Raw genomic sequence first — 19,725 nt, 5'->3', positions numbered from 1 at the left:
CCACATTCTTTCAATTTCATTCAAATTTTTTAATTCGATACTTTTTATTGGACCACTAGTGAATGTTTCCATACAGTACACAATTCACAATGATTGTTTCCACTATTTATACACTCCTTGACCATGAAAATATTAACATAATCACAGAGGTAAGGTTTCCTGCCTCCATCACCCAAATCGTGTAATCCGTTGATTTTATCGTGTTTAATATTATACACTAGCACAGAACTAAAACAAACATTAAAATAAGATGTTATGACTGTTAATAGTTGTTTTATTTTCAGAATCAATTAAATTAACGACCCATCTAAATCAAGATACATTTAATCGAATATGACAACTGCAGTTCTATCTATAGAGTTGAGTTTCTGAACTGAAACCACTAACGACCGAAATACAGGGGTTTCTACACCAGTAGGAAAAGGAACCTTATTCAGTATCTGCATTAATGTTCTCCTAGACGGCAAGCAGAATGTCTTGGATAACAGCTTATATCTTCTGCCACTGCTTTTCAATAATGATAAAGCCATTATCTTTTCATCCAAGGTGAAACGTCTTGCTTTTGGTTTTTGGAACTGTGTACGGACTTGGCACATAATGAATTTATATGTTAAACCATTGACTCTTTTCATTATATCCACGCACTTCATAAAAGTGCCTTCTGCAGAATTGACTTTTTCAATATTTGGTAGTTCAACACAGTATTTTCTCTGTTCATTCCTACAAATTGACAATATGTTCTTATACACTAATCGTTCCCTTCGTGACAACATTTGTTGTCTAGTTACGTTGAATGCAACTGGTATCCCCTCATGTTTGGATTCTAAAAGAGTTTACACAATTTAATGCATTCCCAAATATTAAAGTAACCTAGAGCTATTGAAATTAAATATGTACCAATAGAATAAATAACATGGTTGATGGATGAAAATATAACATGAGTATTCTATTACTCTAATAGCACTTACTTTTTTTTGTAGAATCTTTTGAACAGTATGGTACTTTTCTGGGAGAAGCTAAAGCGATAGACTGAATTGTTTGTAAATAATCTGTGAAGGAATATGTTGTAAATGTAATCTGATTTCATGTTAAGATCTCCATTTTCTAACAATAAATATTAGTTTCTTATTATAATCTTACTTCTAAGCCTTTTTGGGGCCTTCTATATAGCTACCAGAGGTTGAAGGATCAGCCTTAACAGTCTCATCTGATATTGCCACTGGCGGCATATTTTCCTTCCCTTGTGGCAAAGGTAAAGGATCTGTTAATAAATACTGCTTAATTATTTCAATCCAATAAGTCATAACGAAATTCTTACTATTTAAATTACAAGTAGGAATCACAATATATTTCAGCCATGGCTTTCCACATTTTGCTTTATAGTCTTCATATTTAAAACATTTACATTATTTTCACTTTTACATTTTCACAACTACAAACTTTCCTGGACCTATTTAAGAGGTCATAAGAGATTCCCTTAAGGTTTTTGTTATTAACTTTTAAAAGCCATATATGGACTAGAGCAGGATCCTTTGGAAAATCATGCATTCTATTTGCGGCTGCACCTTCCGGAACACAACACTTTTGTTTAGTTTTTAAACTAAACGAAATATTTTTCAGCGACATGGCTTCCTAAAAAGTTACCTAAATAATAACTAGTTAATATATCAACAATCGGTAATCTTAAAATTGCTTTAAGAGTTGCAAATTTCAGGAAATATAAGAAAATCATTATATCAGCAAATATGTTCAGTAAGCTGTTTACAACAAAGTTAAAAATAAATTATTTTTCATTTTATATACTAATAAACTTACATACACAGAATAATCTAGAATAATGAAAATTGTTAATTACAAAAATTCATACGTTAAAAGTTGTAGCAAATAAACAGCAGAAATTATATCACCAAAAAATGGCCCTTAACCATAGAAAAACCCTTAACTTTCTTAGGTTAATGTTGTTTATATCGAAGCGGAAGGAAAGAGAAAGGCGCATATAGCTGTTGCATTTTTTATATACCTTTGGCCGGATAACGTGGATTCCGAATAGCTTCAACGTGGGACCCGATCGGCCCATATAACTTTCACTTCTATATTTCTCCATTCTAAGACTAAAACTCAGAGTTCATATGGCATAAATTGACAATGAATAATGCGACATTTTAACATATCACATTTAGATGACGTATATACAAAATAACTTGTACAATATATCTATATATATATCAATTATATATATTCGTTAAAAAGAAAAAATAAAGGTTAGTTAAGTCTATACCGAATCTTGTATTTAATTAAATTATTTTATTTTGGTAACACGTAAATTCTATTTTTCCCAAAAATAAAACTTGATAATTTATATTTTCTGAATCACTACACGTCATGGCGAGGTTTAACTATTACAGTTTAATATTGCGATGTTTAATTTTTTGTTGCGACAGCCGCGGGTTCGAATCCTGCTGGGGCATGGTCGTAAATTTGTGATTGTCCTAGGCAAGAGTGTAAAATCCGACAAGGAAAATGATCCCAGTCACGCCAGTAACCAGGCTGGGTAAGATCGGATGTCTTTTGGAATGATTTCTAAAGTTGATCACTCGCCAGTCGGTAGGCTTAATGCTGAGGACCGTGATTCGGGGCCCACGTTAAACTGTAGATCCAATCCAGATAAACCCATAGTTGGTAAAAGGAGACTTTAAAATATATTTAAAAAAATATATATTAATTTTTAAGGTAGTTATAAGCTGAAATTTTTACTTTTACTATAAAAATACGCCAAAAATGATTCTTACCAATACATTATATTTTTATTTTGATGATGTTTTTTTTAATAAAATGTTTCTCAGGAAACAAAAATCTTTATTATCTTAGCCTTTCCTACTTTAAAAGTAAGAACCTAAATGAATTCAGTCGTTTCCATCGTATCCTACACTCGTAAAAAATCCCCAGTAATAAATATAAGTAAATAATAACTGTAATTAAATATTCAAATGCTAATAAATGTATTTTTATCCACTGACTAGCTTAAATATCTCCAAATAACTATATTGATATCCCTGAACTATATTGATTCTATGAACAGTTGCGATTCTATGAACATATCATACAGCGTCCTGCATTATCGACAACCCCCCTAGCGAATTCTCGAGCGCTCCCCACTTCTATATATAAACTGCAATTGTCCATCGCAATCGTCAGTTCAAATCAAGATTCCCGAGTTAAGAAACTTCTCTTGAAGTTGTGTGGTTTGATTCTTTATATACAAGTGAAGCAATAAAAAGAAAATGTCTTTAATTCCGCTGCTGTTCGCTGATCCTTGGGAAACCCGTGCGTTTTCCCGCCCGTCAAGAATGCTGGATCAACATTTCGGATTGGGATTGCACCCGGAGGACTTTTTCCAACCGCTCACTGTCAACAACAGGCTCCTGACAAGGACACCGGCTGGTTATATAAGGAACTGGCGAGCGACTAATTCTCTGCAGGACACAGGCTCGACCGTTAACATCGATAAAGACAAGTTCCAGGCGAATTTGGACGTGCAGCAATTCAAACCGGAAGAAATCAATGTTAAGGTAAAGGACAACGTCCTGACCATCGAGGGCAAGCACGAGGAGCAAGAGGACGAGCACGGCTTCATTTCGAGGCACTTCGTCCGTAAATACGTCATGCCGAAGAACTACGACATGTCCAAGATCGAATCCAAACTCTCCTCCGATGGAGTCCTCACCATCATGGCCCCAACTATAGAAAAGGCTGATGTAGAACATAAGACAATTCCGATTACCCAGACCGGAGAGCCGGTCAAGCAACAGGCCGTCGAACAGAAGAAGTAAACAGTATTAATACCAAACATTCTTTCGTGTTTTTTAATCACTTGTATTTTTTTGTGTTAACTTTAATCTGATTAAAGGCTGATAAATGTTAGTGAACCATTGGTATTCGTCTAAGTATTGTTAAAATTTATCGTGGATATATTATTTATAAAATATAAAATAAATTTTTTAATTATTGCAATAATTATTATACTATTTTAGTAAGTAATTATAATTTTCTTATTATAATTTTGTATTCTGAAAAAATATCTGAATTATAATAAAATATGAGATATTAAAAAGTTTTTTTTATTCCTATATTAGTAAATCAAGTTGAAGCAAATGAAGCTGGTTACTAAATATATACCACATCAATGATATTTTATTGCTAATTAATAATAAAGTTCTTTTTGGCTCAATTTTATGTTAATTATTAAGATTGCTAATAAAAGTATTCTTATTCATGTTACCAAATATTTCTACAACGAAAGAAATAAATTGTTTTCTGCCGCCTTGGTTGGCGTAGTGGTCAAGGCGGCAGGACGGTCCTCCTACTGTTGCGATAGTTGCCAGTTCGAGTCCTGCCGGGGCATGGATGTACTTTATGTTTGTGATTATAATTGTAAATGTTTTTATAGGCAACAGTGGAAAATCCGACAAGGAATAACCATCCAAGTCGCGTGTAGGTAAGACCGGATCTCTTCTGGGATGGTCTCTAAGTTGATCACAAGTTGGCAAGTCGGTAGGCTTAATGAAGACCGTGGTTCGGAGCCCACGTTAAACAGTAGGTCCAGTTTTTTGTAACTGTAGAGCTACATTTTTATTTTTTCCTTCTACACATAACATAAGCATAGAGACGAATTCTTTTTCAAAATTCACATCCCATTTTTTGGAAATAGTATGTCTTTATTTTCGCCTTGATGTGTACCACTACGTGATTTAAAGCTGATTGATATTTTGAGGCAATAAAACTGATATGTCAACTTTGAAATTCAAAATGTGTGATGTAGATATCTCTTGATCTACCATGGTTGATTTCGGTAAATCGCTTGCCTACTTATTCATTTTTCAAACTAATTTTTGCTCTTTTTGGATTTGTAACTACAATGTATTTAAAATGACAAAATGGCAATGATGACAAATAACTGCTGCTGAATCGTTGAACCATTCAGTCAATAGACTAGATTCCAATTCTAAAAATAAGATTAATTTTTAAATTACAGGTTCAATGGGTAAATAACTACTTAAAGCAATAAAGATAGATAACTTAACCGACATATTGATCATCAGATAGAAACAAAAAACCCGATACTATAGATTGTTATGTTACAAAAAAATATTAATACAAGTAAATGTCGGACAGAATCTATATAATGTCAATCTATCTTCTGGCCATTCGCCAGTAAGTATAACAGTTTTAAAGATTATCATCTAAGATAAACCACCTCTCTGTGTAATAATAGAACTATCTGGTCACTATTTAGAGAACAAAATTGACAGAATAATCTTTTTAAATGTACCATTAATTCAGAAATTGATACAGAAACAGGAGAAATAAACTTTACAAAGAGTATACAGGAGGCATCATGATACGCGACTCCTAACAATAAAATGTCTACAAGTAAAACATACATATATCATGTGTAATTCATCAAAAAATAGCAGAAGAAGTGAGGTTACGAAAGAATTGGCAATAAGTAAGAATTGTATAAAACAAAAGAAAATTCAATAAAGGGCTAAAATAGCTAAAAGGGTTGATTCAAAATGAACAAAACCCGGGAGTTCAAGGGTTGAATTATGAAAATAATGTATTTAAGCCTTCCAGGTCTGAACTATCCAGGGACGAAAATAATTATTAGACTTCTAAATTCGCTATTTCAAAGTAACCTGACACATGATAAAAAAAAACACAGAGATGTTAAACAATAATGTGAGAGTTAAAAAAGCTCCCGGAAATGATTTAGTAACTGGAAGAATATTACAAGAACTATCAGATAAGGGTGTAGAATTATTAAGATTTATATTTAAAGCAATACTACGAATGAATTATTTTCCTAGTATTTGGAAAGTAGCAAACATAATGATTCTTAAACCAGGACAAACACCAGAAGATGTTACCTCCTACAGGCCTATAAGTTAACTACCGATAATCTCAAAGATTCTTGAGAAATTATCCATAAAGGGAATTAATAATACAAAAAAGAATACAATTTTTGTTTAGGAATAAGCACGGTATTATAGTATTCTAAACAAAATAAATATAGGCTTAAATGCCTAAAGATATTGTTCGGCTGCATTTCTGGACATATATCAGGCTTTTGACAAACAATGGCACACAGAATTGCAGGTTAAATTAAAGAAGTTCTTCCCTCATATACACTTTCAGTTACTAAAATCTTATCTTACAAATAGATATTTCACTATAGAACAAAGCGAAATCACTGAAATACATCCAATATGTTCCAAAGTTCAATACTGTATCTCCTATATACAGCCAATCTACCAACCACAAAAATAACTACTGTAGCATCATATGTAGACGACACAGATATCTTAGAAAAGTCGCCTCATGAAGATACAATAACAGCACCAAAGAACTTTCAAATACACCTTGATAAAATATAACTGCGACTGAAGACATGGCATATTAAAGCAAATGAAACAAAATCTAACATGTAACATTAATTCTACATAGAAGAACATGCCCACCGGTGCATATCAATAATTGCCAACTTGTCCAAGCAGATGATGCTAAATATCTTGGTATGGTATGCCTACCCTGGAAGAAGCACATATATGCTAAACGAAAACAACTTCGACTTAAACTATATCAAATGTATTGGCTGATCGGATGCAAATCCAAGTTTAAGCATATTTGGCTATATGGAATCCAACAATGGAGCACAACTAGCAATTCTAATATAACAATCATACAACGGTTCCAAAACAAAGTGTTGCATGCCATTCTCATATTATATGTTTAATGATGTCATACAATGCGATATCCCTCCAGAATCCATAAGGAGTGTAATTCAAAATATTTACCTGAAGTATTTTAAAAGTGGTAGTGAAGTGCCTAGACTAAAACGTTAAATCTAATTATAGGACAGTTGTAATATAGACTTTAGAATAACATTTAGAATAGGACTAACTAATTAAGATAAACATTTTACACATGAGATTTTACATATTCGATTTTATTTAGATTATTTATCTTATACGTCACAGCTAACAAAATCGATTTGGTGATACCAACGGGACGAAAAGGTAAACGAAAAAGTTGAACTGGAATATATCAAGGTAAATAAACTAAATTTTCCCAAAATCGATTCGTCAATGATGACTGAACAGTGTGACTGTAACAATAATTTCAAAAGGATTACTAAAGCTCTTCTATGAAGCAATCTTCTCTAGAGCAAATGTCAGTCTTTTCTTAATTACTCCTATCCCAATTATATTATTGCTGTTATTTTAGCAGGTGAGTTATGCTGTGGTTTTACCTTTGAGCTGTTTTGTTGCTGTATATATAATATACATAATAACTTTTTCTCCAAATGTGTATCCGAAAAATAAAAATATTTTACTAAGATTACATAAGTTTCCATAACACTGTTTAATTGATTACGATTTCCATGACAACATAATTATGATAAATTATAAGTCACCCTAAAACACTCAGAAGAATTTCAGTTTTTGTTGGAAATTCGCAATAAAACTATCAGGTTATAATAAATATTTCGACCAAGGATTTTTTTAAGTTTCTTTGGATAATTTATGTTATGTCTAAGTATGCAATTGTCGTTTAATCTTATAGTTGACACGCTACAGTTTATTTTAAATAGATAATATGTAGTAGTATTTGATAATGATAAAACAAGTTAAAAATAATCACAGAGGAAAAATATGTCAAGTGAAATGTATCAAGAAAAATAATCAACACATTTTATAAAAATAGCCATCGATTAATTTAGTCGATTCCAATTTCGTTTTCGATGGATTTTTATAGCAATAAAATATTCGGACTTCATAATAAGTAAATTTTGGAATAGCTTATAAAGAGTTAAGCACCTTATACCTTATACGTATAGCAAACATTATTTGAGAAAAAACATAATAAATAACTTTTACAAACACAATGTAATAAAGGAAACTTGCCTTGGATCGTTCTTTTATATTTCAGTATAAACGATGATAATTAATAAATATTTTAAATTAAATCAAAAGAAAACTCTGCAGTATCCAGCAGTTATTTTTAAATGACACCAGAACAAATATATCTTTTAAAAATTTATTTGTATTAATAGTTAAAAACATTTATTTTATTCAACAAACTGTACTGCGAACTGGTAATTCATTTACCACTCTATACTCTATTGATTCGATGAACAGTTGCGGATGTATCACACAGCGTCCTGTAATATCGCCAATTCTCCGGCGTATTCTCGAGCGTTCGACGCACTTATATATAAATTGTAATTCGCCGCCTGAACTGGCAGTTCAAACCGAGATTTTATAGTTAAGTGACATCTCTTGAAGCTGTGGTTTATTTCTTCATATTCAGGTGAAACAATTAAAACAAAATGTCTTTAATTCCACTGTTGTTCGCTGATCCCTGGGAATACCGTACGTTTTCTCGACCGTCAAGAATAGTGGATCAACATTTCGGCTTGGGATTGCACCCCGAGGACCTTTTCCAGCCTCTGACGGTCAACCACAGGGTTCTGGCAAGGACTCCGGCTGGTTATTTAAGAACCTGGCAGCCAAACAATACTCAAAAAGATACTGGCTCGACCATCAGCATTGATAAAGACAAATTCCAGGCGAATTTGGACGTGCAGCAATTCAAGCCGGAAGAAATCAGCGTTAAAGTAAACGACAACGTCCTGACCATCGAAGGCAAGCATGAAGAGCAGCAGGACGAGCACGGATTCATTTCGAGGCACTTCGTCCGTAAATATATCATGCCGAAGAACTGCGACATATCTAGGATTGAATCCAAGCTGTCTTCCGACGGAATTCTCACAATCATGGCTCCAACCATGGAAGAGACCGAGGTAGAGCATAAAGCAATTCCAATTATCCAAACTGGAGAACCAGTCAAGAAACCTGCTGTTGAACAGCAAAAGTGAACAGTATTAATATTAGAAAAATTTTCGTATTTTTATATTACTTGTGTATTTTTTATATTAACTTTAATTTAAAGGCTGATAAATATTAGACGGTAATTATTTTTATAGTATTAGTACAAAAATGATTGAAGAATTTATTGTAAATGTGTAATTCATTAATAACAAAATAAATGTTGTCATCCGATAAAAGTTTTGTTTGCTTTTGTACGACTTCCAACCAACCTATTAAATATTAATAAAATGTAAAAAAGCTCCCGAATATGATTTAATAACCGAAAGAATATTACAAAAATTATGAGAGAAGGGTGTAAAATTATTAACATTTACTACCGATAATTTCGAAGGTTCTTAAGAAATTATACATAAAGAGGCTCAATAATATAATAGAAAAAAGAAAGATTATTCTAGGACATCAATTTAGGTTTCGTTATAAGCACGGAACTGTTGGACAAGCGCAAAGAATTGTAAACAAAATAAATAAAAAGTAAAGATATTGCTCGCTTTTGATAAGGCACGCGGTGTTGCAGGTTGAATTAAGGAAACTCCTTCCTCATCCACATTTTCAGTCAATAAAAGCTTATCTCACAGATAGACATTTTAATATAAAACAAGACGATGAACTCACTGACCTATATCCAATATATTCAGTAGTTCCGCAAGGCAGTGTATTGGACCCGATCTGTACTGTGGTAACATATGCAGACGATCTATCCTAGCATCTCACGAAGATCCAATAACAACATCAAAGAACCTACAAACACACCTTGATAAAATAGAACTAATAAACAATGAAAGCATTATTTCTATGTAGCATTAATTCTATATAGAATAACATACCCACCAGTGAATATTAATAATTGTCAACTTCCCCAAGTTGGGGTTCTAAATATCTTGGTATACATCTGGAGCGACGTCTAACCTGGAAGAAGCACATACTCGCTAAATGAGAACAACTTGGACTTAAACTATATGAAATCCATCGGATGCTAATCCAAGTTCTCATTATATAACAAGGTATAGCTATACGAATCAATACTTGGTCAAACAAACATATTTGATCATATGGAATCCACCTATGGGGTACTGCTAGTAAGTCTAACATAGCATTAATAAAATGGTTCCAAAACAAAGTGTTGCCTAATGACGTGATACAACGCGATATCCCTCTAGAATCCATAACGTGTGTAATTCCAAATGTTTTTGTTAAGTACCTTAAAAGAATGTTAGTGCACCCAAACGTGCTCGCTAATCAGCTAAATGTGCGATGTGATAGTGAAGTGCGAAGACTAAAATCTTAATAACACCATCCGATCTGATTTTAGGATCTATATATAGACTTTAGAATAACATTTAGTATAGGACTAACCATTAATTATCATAATTATCGTTTAAGTATTATCTTATAGTCGACACGTTATAGTTTATTTTAACAAATTAAATATAATTTATAAACTGAAGTTGTTTATTTTGCTTTTAAAATAAATGATAGGGCACGTAACATTTGAAACGCAGGATACTTTTCATAAACATAATATGTAGTAGTATTTGATAACGATAAAACAAGTTAAAAATAATCACAGACGAAAAATATATCAAGAACGCATTTTATAAAAACCGCCATCGATAAATTTATTAGATTCCAATTTCACTTTCGATGAGTAAATCGAAAAAAGTAAATATTGGAATAGCTTATAAAAGTATAACCTATAGTAAAAAATAAAAACAAAAATGATTGGGAAAAAAATAAAACAAATAATTTTTACAAATTCAATGTAATAAATCCAACTTGCCTTGGATCGTTCTTTTACGTTTCAGAATAAACGGAGATAATAAATGTTTTAAATTAAACCAAAGAAAACTCTGTAGTATCCAGCAGTTAGTTTTAATTGACATCAGAACAAATATTACTTTCAAATATTTATATGTATTAATAGTTAAAAACGTTTATTTTATTTAACACGCTGTACTACGAACTGGTAATTCATTTACCACTCTATACTCTATTGATTTGATGAACAGTTGCGGATGTATCATATAGCGTCCTGTAATATCGCCAATTCTCCGGTGTATTCTCGAGATTTCCGCGCTCTTATATATAAATTGTAATTCGCCGCCTAAATCGGCAGTTCAAATAGAGGTTTGCTAGTTAAGTGACATCTCTTGAAGCTGTGTTTTATATCTTCGTATTCAAGTGAAACAATCAAAACAAAATGTCTTTAATTCCACTATTGTTCGCTGATCCCTGGGAATACCGTACGTTTTCTCGACCGTCAAGAATAGTGGATCAACATTTCGGATTGGGATTGCACCCCGAAGACCTTTTCCAGCCGCTGACGGTCAACCACAGGGTTCTAGCAAGGACTCCGGCTGGTTATTTAAGAACCTGGCAACCTAATAATACTCGGAAAGATACCGGCTCGACCATCAGCACCGATAAAAACAAATTCCAGGCGAATTTGGACGTGCAGCAATTCAAGCCGGAAGAAATCAGCGTTAAGGTAAACGACAACGTCCTGACCATCGAGGGTAAGCATGAAGAGCAGGAGGACGAGCACGGATATATTTCGAGGCACTTCGTCCGTAAATATATCATTCCGAGGAACTGCGACATATCTAGGTTTGAATCCAAGCTGTCTTCCGACGGAATTCTCACCATCACGGCTCCAACCATGAAAGAGACCGAGGTAGGGCATAAAGCAATTCCAATTATCCAAACTGGAGAACCAGCCAAGACACCTGCTGTTGAACAGTAGAAGTGAACAGTATTAATATTAGAAAACTTTAAAAATTATATTACTTGCATTTTTTATATTAACTTAAATTTAAAGACTGATTAATATTAGACGATAATTATTTTTACTATTGTATTAGTACAAAATGGTTGTAAATTTTTTTATAAATGTGTAATTCATTAATAACAAAATAAATGTCATCCAATAAGGGTTTTGTTAACTTTTGTACGAATTCATCACTTTTTAAACTGATGCCAACAATTAAAATATGATTGAAAATATTTGTAAGAAATAAAATTATGAGTTAAGAATTTGACGATAAAGGAGGAGATATATGAAATAAAAAGATATAAATGAGAAGGACAAATCATTTTTTAAAATAGAAATTAGAAAAATCATAATCATAATCAAATTTTTGTGGACAAGACACTGGCTCTCGAAATTAAAAGGGAAATAGAGCAATTATATGTAATTTCTTTAATAAATAAGTTTAACAAGTAAAAGTAACATTTTTAGTGTTTTTACCATTTAGTACACTTCACCACACAGCTATACAAAATCACACGATTTGGTTCGCTTGAGTATATTTCCTAGTTCAGTGTTCATCCAAAAGTTACCACTTCAGAGTTAACATGGAAATGGAGTCTTTCCTCATGACAGTTGATGGTGGTGGTGGGTACATCCACAATACTGTTCTGGACTTTATTCTGAAATAATTCTGTTATATTAATTATTTCTTACCTATTTGCTTCTATAGCAGCAACTTATTATGTACAAATAATTTAGATTTTTTCCTAATTCATTTTTTTGTATTTTATTTCAAGCTCTTATCTTTTCTTTTTGATATACTCCTTCGAATCAAGCTTTGCTTAAAAATTCATCCCAAGGTACTTAACGTTGTTACTGATGAGATAATAGTATTATTCATATTTATGCGTACATTGGTTCTAGGTGTCTGGATTCACTTATTTATATTGTTATCTTTATGGCTATGATCTCTAACATCAAGCATGGCAATGCTATCAGCAAATGTAGCCATAGTGAGATTCTCTATTTGTAATATGTCACATGTATAGAGTAAGCATATAGCAAGATCCAAAACACTGTTTCTGTTTCTTTCATTGTTGAATTTATTGAAGTAAGCTTCTTCTTGTTTAGTTCTAATCAACCTGGCTGAGATGAAGGAATTTAAGAGTTTAATATATTGCTTCTGCAACATTTTATGAAATCTTACTTACTTTATTGAAGGTCCAGAGCAAACTTATTCCTTTTCGTAATATGTAAAATTAAAATATTTTTAGACGTTTAAAAAGATCGAAATTGAGAAATATATAGCTGCAAAAGAACGATTTAAAGTGCATAATAGAATGGTAAAGATGTAACTTAACTAGAAGTAAAAAATATCCTATTGCGAAAATCCATTAACTGTTATATTCTTTAAAAATAGAAAAACAAAAACATCTCTTTGTTCTCTAGACCTTCTAGATTAGTATTATCAACCTCATGTCATAAATAAACCAATAAATGTTTTGACCAATAAAACACGTTAGTTAAATTTTTTCTTTAGTTAATTTATTGTAAAGCCTGTTCATTCGATGTTTCAAAAAGTTTATAAAATTATCTATGTTGATAAATATAGAGGTAATCTTGTCACATTGATAACTGCAAACATTGAGCAGGCCATGTCCAAGGTGAAGATTAGCTTTGTCTAGCATTTTTTGAGATAACAACGTATCAATTTTATAATATTTTTTAAAAATTATTACTAATTTTCACAATAACCAATTTATTAACATTAAGTACCTTCTCAATAAAAATAAACGTACGTTTTAAATGTAAACTAAAAGATAGCTGTGCAGAATATATTAGTGTTAAATTAATATCAAAACAGATTGATTTAGTTTCCTTTAAAACTACCTGATGCTTGTATTAAAAATGCCTATTTAAATATTTAATTATATCTGATTAATACAAACTAATAAAAAAGGTTAATTTTATCAAAATTAATCATTATTTATATTGTATACTAGGTACTAATAATTCATTTTTCTTTCTGTATTCTATTGATTCTATGAACTGTTGTGCGTACATTGTACAGTGTCCTGTAATATCTCCAATTCTCCAGCATATTCTCGAGCGTTCCGCGCTTTTATATATAAACTGTAATTCGCAGTCGAACGAGCCAGTTCAAATCAATATTATCGAGATAAGAAGCTGTGGTTTAGTTTTAGTTTTGATATTCAAGTGAAGTGATCAAAAGAAAATGTCTTTAATTCCGCTATTGTTCGCTGATCCTTGGGAATACCGTGCATTTTCCAGCCCGTCAAGAATATTAGACCCACATTTCGGATTGGGATTGCACTCTAATGACCTTTTCCATCCATTGACAGTTAATCACCGCGTTCTGATAAGGACACCGGCTGGATATTTAAGAAACTGGCTGCCGAATAATTCTCAGAAGGATACCGGCTCGTCTGTCAACATCGACAAAGATAAGTTCCAGGCAAATTTGGACGTGCAGCAGTTCAAACCGGAAGAGATCAGCGTTAAGGTAAACGACAACGTCCTGACCATTGAGGGCAAGCACGAAGAGCAAGAGGACGAACACGGTTTCATTTCGAGGCACTTCGTCCGTAAATATATCATGCCGAAGAACTGCGACATATCTAGGATTGAATCCAAGCTATCTTCTGACGGAGTCCTCACTATCACGGCCCCAACAAAAGAAGAAACCGATGTAGAGCACAAAACAATTCCGATCACCCAAACGGGAGAACCAATAAAGCAGCAAACTGTCGAACAGCAAAAGTGAACAGTATTAAAATAACATTTTTTAAATATTTCTATAATACTTTTATATTATTTATATTAATTTTGATTCAAAGGCTGATAAATATCCGGTAATAATTATTTTTAGTTAGTTTTTTCATTAGTACAAAGATGATGTATTATTTTATTGTAAATATGTAATTTTTTAAGAATAAAATAAATATTTTCATGTAATAAAAAAGCTTTAAAATGCCTCAGTACTTTAACCCCATGCAGATTTGATTGAAAAAGACTACGGAAAACTTAAGAAACCTACAAATATTTACAGGAAAGAGAGAAATGAAAATTAAATTGTGATGGAAAAGAGGAAATATGGATTAAAAAGTTATACATGATGGACTAAATCATTTTTCCATGAATTAAAAAAATTACAATTAAAAATATATATAGACAAGGCAAACTTTGATGCAGTTGTTGTATTTATTATTTAAGTAAAGAAGATGCATACACAATAGAGACATTTTAGGTACTTAGAGGGATATGGAAATCGGGAAATACAGGGTTGCAAAAGTTCAGCAGAAGATGATTCGAAGACTGTTGGACGACTGGTTTCTAATGTGATTATTAGACAAAACTATTTAAAAAAATATGAGGCAAAGCTAGAAAACTAAAAAATAACTGTTAGATATAATTAAACTTTATTTATTAAGAAGAATGATACATTCAATCGAACACGCCTCTATTTTTAGACTTTTTCTTACAATGTCTTTCTTGTCTTTGCTTTCAAAATAAGTTTGAAATTCGGTAATCGGTTCAAACCTTCTAGTTTCTAAGAACATTCTTATAAAGTCTACAAACAATCTGAAAATCTAGAGTATTCGGTCGATCAAAAAACAATTCGAAGTAATGACTTCCATTCGCTCATTGTTTTCAACAACTTGTGACATAGTGCACCCTCGTCTTGGTGAAACTTTTCCCTCAATAACACTACTGCAACTTTTAAACGAATAACCAAATTATCATGTCTTTTAAAGGTCTAATACGTTAAGTTAAGAAATATTATGAGTTTGAGTCATTTATATGTCGGGGCCAGAACTTATTGAGTGATGTGTTTACTGCTTTACCTGGAAAAAAATTCAAGAGTTTTTCAATAATTTTGTAACTTTACTAAAAGTTTTGTAGGCGATTTAATTACATAATTACAATACAATAAAAAAATTTTCTTACTTCTCAACTTCCAACAACAAAAGAAACACTACTTGGAACCTTTGCTGACGATACAATTATTATGAGAAAAGATATATCTCTGCCTAGAGCAATAGAAAAAGGGCAAGTGGCAGTCGACAAAATCTACAAATGGACGGAAGATTGGAAAATTCAACTTAATAGCGCCAAATCTGTCCACGTTAATTTTGCATTGCGGCGAAATAATAAACTTAATTATATCACTCAATGGATGCCCGATTCCTCAAGCAGAATCAGCTAAATACCTTGGAATCCAGGTAGATCCAGGTATCCTTGGTAGATTAAATTGGAAACATAACGTTAGACAAAAAGTAAAACACATTAGAACCCAAATAAAACAACTATACTGGTTAGTCGGAAGATACTCTCAACTTGATCTAAAATCAAAGAGGTTGATCTATAATACAGTTATAAGCCAATTTGGACCTATGGGGTGCAAATATGGGGTTGCACTAAAAATTCAAATCAACTAGTCATACAACGATGTCAAAACAAGATTCTTCGATTGATTGACCGATACTTATCGCTACGTAACCAACGAGGAACTGCACTTTAACCTGGAAATCAAATGGATTTGCGAACTTATCCAAGATTTCGCCTTGAAACACGAAAGAAGATTATTCATTCATTAATCATACTAACGTGGAAGCAATACAACTGCTGGACAGCGCGCAAGATGTCAGGAGATTGAAGTGAACAAAACCATACGAATTTATATAATTTTATAATTGAGGAATACATATTGATGTATTTTCTCGTCTTGCTTGTGAATTAATCCAAGTACATAGGAAAAGTAGTAATAAATTACTTGTAAATTAAGATTGTACTAAGCGTATCCAATAAAGATGTTATAAAACAAAAAAAACTTTTCAACTATTTATTGAACTGGATTGCTTTTTTATTCGATAGAAATTTTAAGAGCAGCATATATTCGGTACTTAAATATTTGATTGTGAAACACTAAACTGGACATTAACAATTCAGACCAGTCGAATTTTAGAAACCATATGTCAACCTTAACAAGATAATACACATTTTTAATCTTTAAACACAAAACATTGGAAATTTCTTCAAAAAAATTTGTAGTCATTATTATATTCACCGTTCTAATGGAGGAAATATTTTTTGAGCATATTTTAAAGTATATTACAAAAGAGAAAATATAACAAATATTCACTAACTCTTATAATTTTAACAAATACTCATATTGTCTGAATCTTTCTGTTCTCCAAACCTTCTAGATTAGTATTAATCAAGCTGATGTAACAAATCATCCAATAATTTAACCCTTAAAAGAAACGTTGTTTAGGTTTTCTTGATTGATGATTAGCTTGTTGATTCGATCTTTTAAAGAAGTTACCTATTTTGATAAACATTTCAAGAGGATAATATTTAAATTGAAAAATCAAATAGTTAATTAAAAGATAGTCCTGTAGTTTCAATGGTAATTAATTAAACTATTAAATACTTCTATTACAAATACTTCATGTTTAATTCAACCAAATTAATACGTGTCCATATCAATGCGTTAATTTTATCAAAATTAGTTATTATTTATATATTATACAATGATCATTAATTACGCTCTATTTATTCTATGAACAGTTGCGCATACTTCATACGGCGTCCTGTAATATCGCTAATTCTCTAGCATATTCTCGAGCGTTCCGCGCGTTTATACATAAACTGTAGTTCGCAGCCAAACTAACCAGTTCAAATCGAGTTAAGAGGCTTTTTGAAGCTGTGGTTTGATTTTAGTCTTTATATTTAAGTGAAGTAATAAAAGCAAAATGTCTTTAATTCCGCTATTGTTCGCTGATCCTTGGGAACGCCGCTCGTTTTCCTGTCCGTCAAGAATATTGGACCAACATTTCGCATTGGGATTGCACCCTGACGACCTTTTCCAGCCGTTGACAATTAACTGCAGTGTTCTATCAAGGACTCCAACTGGTTATATAAGAAATTGCTGGCCGAATAATTGTCAGAAGGATACTGGCTCGACTGTCAGCATCGATAAAAACAAATTCCAAGCGAATTTAGACGTGCAGCAATTCATGCCAGAAGAAATCAGCGTTAAGGTAAACGACAACGTCCTGACCATCGAGGGCAAGCATGAAGAGCAAGAGGACGAGCACGGCTTCATTTCGAGGCACTTTGTCCGTAAATATGTCATTCCGAAGAACTGCGACATGGCCAAGATCGAATCCAAGTTGTCTTCCGATGGAGTCCTCACTATCACGGCCCCAACCATGGAAGAGGCCGATGCAGAGCATAAAACAGTTCCAATCACCCAGACGGGAGAACCAGTAAAGCAAAAGGCTGTCGAACGGCAAAAATGAACTACTTTCTTTATAATATTATAATATTATTTGTATTAAATTTAAATTTAAAGACTGATAAATATTAGGTAATAGTTATTTTTTGCACTAGTACAAACATGTGTTTTAATTAATTGTAAATATGTAATTAAGAAGAAAATAAATTTGGTTATCTAACAAAAACTTTGCCTTTTGTAGTAATTCGTACTTCGGTACTTTAACACTTAGTAAATAAAGAAATTTAAAAAAATGTATAAAAAAAACAGAAAAAATTATATGACAATGAAATTATGAGAATTAGAAATTCATACTGTCAATAGAGAAACTTTGATGATATTGTTGAATTTATACTAAAGGCGATTTTTAGTGGCTACGAAGATTGAAATGGAAGTAAAGAAACTATGTTACACAATAGGGCAAGAACCCAGCCAATAAAACAATAAGTTGTAGACAAAATTAAAGTTTATTAATTAAGAAGCGTGATCAAACTTTTCAACCCAGCGGCCCTGTGTTTTTTGGACTTTTTCTTAAAACGATTTGTAAAACGTCTTCGCTTTTAAAATATACTTCAAATTCACCAGTCCCTTCTTCATTTGAATCAAAAAAGTCTTCGTCCTTGGAGCATTCTTTTCTAGAGCGCAAATAGTCAGTAGTCAACAGGGGCCATATCTGGACAAGTGACAAATTCAGTCGATGACAAAGCAAACACGTTAGAGGCAATTGGTTCAGTTCAACCACAGTTTTCATCAACGTGTTAATATTAGGAGTTGGCGCCATAATATGTCAGAGTCAGAATTCATGAGATACATGTAAAAGGATATATGGAAATAAACTTTAAAAGTTTTAGTAGAATCCTGTAGTTTTATTAAGAGTTTCGTAAAGGATTTAGTTAACAGGTCAATTGAAAAGTCCCCGGCCTGACACATAGATGGCGCTACAAGAATTAAATCCATATGTTTTTTAGTTAGCCCTAACCCTCAAAAGATGCGTATATAAATTTGACAGATGTTAGATCAATAGTTTGTGAATTATAGCATTTTGAGTGAAGCAACTTTTGTTACTGTGAAAAAATTGATAAAAAGGAATTTCGCGTGTTGATAACATATTGCTTTTTGAAGGGAAAAATACAGTTGAAGGAAAAACTTGGCTTGATGCCGAGTTTCCGGACACTGCCCCAGGAAAATCAACCATCAAGGATTGGTATGCTAAGTTTAGATGTGGTGAAATGAGCACTGAAGATGGTGAACGCAGTGGAGGCCCAAAAAAGGTTATTACCGGTGAAAACATTTAAAAAATCAACAAAATGATTTTGAAAGGCCGTAAATTGAAATTGAATGAAAGAGCAGACACTCTAAAGATCTCAACTGAACGTGTACATCATATAATTCACGAATATATGGGTATAAGAAAGCTCTGTGCAAAGTGGGTGCCGCGTGAGCTCACTTTTGACCAAAAACAACGTATGAGTTGATGATTCGGAACAGTGTTTGAAGATGATCAAGAGTATTCCTCTTGATCCAATGTGATGTGGATGAAGTGACAATGGATGAAACATGGCTCCATCATTTCACTCTTAAGTCCAATCGACAGTCATCCGAGTGGACTGCACACGATGAACCCCTTACAAAGCCTGGGAAAACGCCATAGATGGCTGGCAAAGTTACGGCGTCTGTATTTTGGGATGCACTTGGAATAATTTTCATTGACTACCTTGAAAAAGGAA

At 32.5% G+C, this 19,725-nt stretch overlaps 1 long non-coding RNA gene and 5 pseudogenes across 2 annotated transcripts; 5 read left to right on the top strand and 1 right to left on the bottom strand.

The window, feature by feature from the left end:
• Window positions 1-1,544: 1,544 nt before the first annotated feature.
• Window positions 1,545-9,912, bottom strand: LOC143198470 (uncharacterized). The gene is made up of 3 exons (XR_013006223.1): window positions 9,780-9,912; window positions 9,568-9,689; window positions 1,545-1,632 (listed from the first exon to the last, which is right to left on the bottom strand). It is a non-coding gene; the product is annotated as an uncharacterized LOC143198470 (long non-coding RNA).
• On the top strand, window positions 3,184-4,014 carry LOC143198461 (protein lethal(2)essential for life pseudogene; annotated as a pseudogene).
• LOC143198463 (protein lethal(2)essential for life pseudogene) lies at window positions 8,293-9,127 on the top strand (annotated as a pseudogene). The gene has a single exon (XR_013006221.1). The product of XR_013006221.1 is annotated as a protein lethal(2)essential for life pseudogene (transcript).
• Window positions 9,913-11,050: 1,138 nt separating the features above from the next.
• Window positions 11,051-11,879, top strand: LOC143198468 (protein lethal(2)essential for life pseudogene; annotated as a pseudogene).
• A 1,965-nt stretch (window positions 11,880-13,844) lies between these two features.
• LOC143198464 (protein lethal(2)essential for life pseudogene) lies at window positions 13,845-14,680 on the top strand (annotated as a pseudogene).
• Window positions 14,681-17,378: 2,698 nt separating this feature from the next.
• On the top strand, window positions 17,379-18,185 carry LOC143198466 (protein lethal(2)essential for life pseudogene; annotated as a pseudogene).
• The last annotated feature ends 1,540 nt before the right edge of the window (window positions 18,186-19,725 follow it).

Source organism: Rhynchophorus ferrugineus, unplaced genomic scaffold (assembly GCF_030347505.1).
Source record: "Rhynchophorus ferrugineus isolate W39M unplaced genomic scaffold, kcgeb_rfMv2 rfM6, whole genome shotgun sequence".
Classification (NCBI taxonomy): Eukaryota; Metazoa; Arthropoda; class Insecta; order Coleoptera; family Curculionidae; genus Rhynchophorus; species Rhynchophorus ferrugineus.
Note: the sequence above shows the minus strand (reverse complement) of the source record. Positions and strands in the feature narration are given on the sequence as shown.